Source organism: Triticum dicoccoides, chromosome 7A (assembly GCF_002162155.2).
Source record: "Triticum dicoccoides isolate Atlit2015 ecotype Zavitan chromosome 7A, WEW_v2.0, whole genome shotgun sequence".
NCBI classification, from domain to species: domain Eukaryota; kingdom Viridiplantae; phylum Streptophyta; class Magnoliopsida; order Poales; family Poaceae; genus Triticum; species Triticum dicoccoides.
In genome coordinates, this window is record NC_041392.1 from 51,222,249 (window position 1) to 51,227,198 (window position 4,950).

At 46.8% G+C, this 4,950-nt stretch overlaps 1 pseudogene; it reads right to left on the reverse strand.

Annotated features, from left to right (window-relative positions):
• Positions 1 to 1,492: 1,492 nt before the first annotated feature.
• Positions 1,493 to 3,082, reverse strand: LOC119333058 (annotated as a pseudogene).
• Positions 3,083 to 4,950: the final 1,868 nt, after the last annotated feature.

Below are 4,950 nucleotides of genomic sequence, written 5' to 3' on the forward strand. Positions count from 1 at the left end.
CCCCCCCCCATGTCCCGCGCTCCGCAGCTCGTGCCCCCTACGCGCACACGCGCGCTCCGGGCATGACTGGGTCCAGCGCCTGACGCGGTCACACACCCGCACGCCTCGCTAACAAACCCATGCACGCACGCACACACCCTCGGTCACGCACACACGTGCCCGAGCCTGCCACGGGCCGAGTCCGACGCGTCCACTCGCGCACACACACGCACCACGTCCACGCTCGCCGTGGCTTATTGCCCTACAACACGCTCATCTCCATGGTTAACTGATGCTTCCGAAACAGCGGGTGCCTACAATAGACACCCATTTTGCTTCTTAGTATTCTCACCAAGACAATTGATTCAAGGTAGAGTAAGCAGAGCAAACGTACCTCGATCGAACGATTGCACCCCTTCAAGCACTCTTCAGTTGCTGTGATACTGTCAGTGAAGATGAAGCACGGGAAACTCCTGAAGCTCTAATCAGGCCCTTTCCAATTGCGAATGGCTTGACCTCCTGGACCCCCATCGCCCATTTGTACACAGTCGCCCCACACATGTGGTTCGAATTTCAAACGGAAGCCCGCTCAGCAGGCTTCAACACCTAACACAGCATGGCCATATGCATTTACTCCTCTCCATTATTAAACACGCGAAAGGATAGGTTGGCTTACCCGTGGCAACCACATGAACTGCAACGCAGGTCACTCCTGCACACTAATTTGCATTAATTTGAAATACAACATAATGTCCAGGACACCTTAATTAGTCTTCCAGTGGAAATTCAGACATATCCATCAGGCAACTTCAGTTTCAACGGAAGAAGGTTCACACAAACATTAATCTGACTTCAGACGCAGCCGCCAATTTATTCTGGAAAAACCAGACGAAAGTCTCACAGCTGTCTAAACATGTATTCAGAAAATTCAGATCATACAAACTAGATGAAAGAACACATATCAGTTACACAGTACAGAACCAACTAGCTGATTACTCCTAGCTCAATGACATCAAAAACACTCAGACAAAATTAAACAAGTTATTGCTGATTATTTATCGAGAAATGCCTACAGGTGAAAGACAATTATCTCAGCCGTAGTTCTGCTGCTTTGTGACAGTTGTTCCGGCGGTGTCCTTCAACTCCACAGTTCTTGCATCTAGCCGGCTTACGAGGCTGTTTTGGTATGTCACCGCGTTCAGGACAGGTTGTCCGCTTGTGGCCTTGCTGCCTGCATATGAGACAAAACCCTGTTCTTTTACTTAAACCTTCATATGGAGCTTTCTCCCTACTGGTTGTCGGTCTGCCCACTTGTTTACGCTTAGCTGGTGCTAATAAGTTTGAAAGCCTAATCGCATACTCATTTGCTGAATTGCTGTCAGCGTTGCCCACGCTAACATGTCATCTACTCCTTGATATACATCGCCTTCTGATTGTATCCTGTTCGGAATCCTAATATTGCCTGCTAACCTGTCTTCCAGACATAAACCATCTCTGACTTCTGTGAATGGCTTCATCTCTGAGCACATTGCTTGAACAATGCAATCAAATGTTCATAAGCTGCTACACTTGAGTTGCCCATCCGCACAAGCTCCATGGCTTGCATGTACATATTGAAATGTCGGAAACTAAACGGGTTTTCTTGAGCATTGTCCCTCTGGTACTGAATTAGGTGCGTTGGAAGGATATCTCTTGCATCTCTGGTCCACCTCTTCACTATGTGCTTCTTTGGGATTTCTGTCACACGGATGAAGGCACCTGCATAACATAATAGAATAACACTTTGCCTTGTGAGATCTGAATCATAATTTCAATATTACGGAAAACTAAGAGGTGTACATATACTAATGCCATCTATATCACCTTAAGGATATGGCTGCACAACAGCCCCATGTGTGCAAATTGACCACACTTGCAGTCAAATTCCTCCCCTCCTTCAAGCACCGTCACCTTGTATGAAGTTCTGCACCACTTCTCTCTTCGTGTTGCATCTGTAGGTATTGCCATATACTCTTTACCCTTTTTGATCTCTTCCACCTGATATGCACCACACTCCTATAGTATATGAACGAATTGCTCAAACATAGCTCTAGTGTATATCTGCCCAGCATGTCTCTCGGTTGCCATATTTTCTCGCATAAGGGGCCTCCCCTGCAAAACCAAACATCAGTAAGTATTAATTGAAATAATTCGTATAACAGCAGGATCACTAGCACAACTTATATAGAATGCCTGGTGCTTACGATTGTTGTCCGCTTCTCCTCATAATTTTCCTCGACTCCCTATCAGAAATTAAACTCATATACTTCCTCACAAAGATATGCATTGGGCATCCATTGTCCTTTGACCCCAGCAATCTCATGAGGGCTGGCCATTCACAGCGGCAGGAACGAGTATTTCCAACTTTGTCCTGTTCACATTTAGTCTGCTCTTCCCATATCTAATGCCAAATCCTTTCTCCCAGGAGTACAAATTGTAAAAGTCGTATGCCTCACCAAGAGTGTCGAAACTTGTACCTGTCTTTGGCACAATGACTCTGTCTCCTGGATGATCCGCAAATTCCCTCATGGTCTTCTCCAGCGCTGTGACCCTGTCCAGGCAAGGAGCCCTGCCTACAGCAGCAGCACCTACACGCACTTTGTCAGCCACAGCAAAACAACAGTCAGCTGGTGCTTTCAGTTACAACCGTTTGTTTGATTTTATATTTGCGGTTATTATGTGGATGAACGATTACTGCCTCTCATATTAGTCACAATCTTCTTGGCATAATCAACATGAAATAGCTCACAAGATTTATATATGAATCATGGATCATGTTTATGCCTGTGTTGCCACATGAATTCATCGGTTACTGCTTACAAGACTAACAGGACATCTGCAATGAACCTAACAAATTCTACTAGATTTTAGAAGCTATCTTGTAGTACCTTTGTATCCAGCCAGGTGTTTTGGGGTCCAATTGCTCTATGGAGTGCTCGGAAGTCTGGGCCATCTCTGCAGTTCCCGTCTCTGCACGACAGATCTGGGCGTCCGCACTTGAAGCCGCCGGTGCTGGAAGCTCAACCTCCGGCTGCGCGGTGATTAGGAACCACACGGACTTCATTGTGCTGTTGTTATCAGCACCTGCTCTAGCAGTGTTCTAGTTAATCCACACAAATATTTCCAACGAGCGAAAAAGAAATCCACATTCGAGATTCGCAAAACAGAGGGGCATGGAGGAGATTCTGACCTGTTTATCGGCTGCATTAAGAACTCCATGGCCGCCGGAGCAACTGCGAGCTCGCTGGTAGGCGGCAGCGCCCTGGGCGCAGTCAATCCCCCACCGTTTCGCCGTAGGGGATGAGAGCGCAATCCAACTTCACCGCCCTACCACACAGTGGCCACCCCTGCTGCATTTACTGCACGCGCTGCCGGCGCTACCGGAAAGCCCTCGACCTGATCCACGGATCAGGATGTCGACAACCAGCTGCGCCACGGCTCAGGCTAGAACCGTCGACGTCGTGCGAACTTCCGTTCATCCAGGCCCATCTGTCAGGTCTGTATAGCAACGTATACCAAATTTTCCCCGTTTCACGTGGCCCCACCTACATTCATTGCACCGAATCTCACATCTATTCTGGACGGGCGTGATTCCGAGCTCCTGTGAGCTCGCGATCAATTGCTCCACGTCCGATATCAATCCTATTAACCCTCAGAAGTTTAGCTTGAGCATGAAGTAATCTGACCATAATTTGACAATAGTAAGATGTCATTCCAAAACAATAATTATGTAGTAACACTAATATTTCTCAAATAAGTAGTTTGACCATAGTTTGACCACAGTTTGATCAGATTTGACCAAAATTCAAAAAAAATGAAATAATTATTTAGTAACACTAATATTCTTGAATAATTATGTAGTAACACTACTATTTTTTAAATAAGTCGTTTGACCATAGTTTGACCATAGTTTGACCAGATTTGACCAAAATTCAAAAAATTGTAATAATTATTTAGTAACACTAATACTTCTTGAATAAGTAGTTTGACTAAAGTTTGACCTGATTTAACCAAAATTCAAAAAAAATTGAAATTTGAGCATAACTTTTTTTCCTTTTAGAATTTGAGGATTCTAAGAATTTGCAAACAGGCCACTACATCTCAAAGAATTTTATTTTTTAAAGTTTTTATCATTTTCTTTTGCTTTTTACAAAACTGAAAAGGTGATTCAGGGGAGGTAGAGTTTGAAAATGGGACCTTTAGTCCCGGTTTGAGACACGAACCGGGACTAAAGAGCACCCTTTAGTCCCGGTTTGAGATACGAACCGGGACTAAAGGGTGCAATGCCCTTTAGTCCCGGTTCGTGTCTCAAACCGGGACTAAAAGTCTCATTTGAACCGGGACTAATGCCTTTAGAAGCACGAATCAGGACCAATGCTCACATTAGTCCCTGTTCGTGACTGAACCGGGACTAATGGGCTTATCTGGCCCGAACGAAAGCCCTGTTTTCTATGGTGGATCATGCAAAGGACTGGCTTTTGACCCTATCTATATCTTCTGCTGCATGTAGCGATCAGTTATCTCCGCCGCCTATGTTCCCCGCCGGCTCTACTGCACGCCAATGTATTGCCTCGGTAGCGGTGGCGGTAGTGAGAGGTTGGGCAAGCCGCCGATCCGAGAGGAAGAAGCACCATTGGCAGGCGGAAATAGCAGCGACGACACGGTAGGAAGTACGCCGGCGTGGAAGGAAGATGCACCGCCATGGCCACGAGCTCGGGGCCATTTGTGGCGGCAGACCTGCGCTGGGGATGGGTGGCAGCTGGATCCAGCCATTATCGGCTACGGGACGGCGTCAAAGTGGATGTGGATGAGGGCGGTGACGCGCCGGCGGGGATTGGGAGGCGGGTACGGTGGGAGGTAAGGCGAAGTGGGTGGAGAATTTTCACTCCGTGAGCGGTCGGCTGAGTATATTTGTGAGTCGCGGTCGAGTCG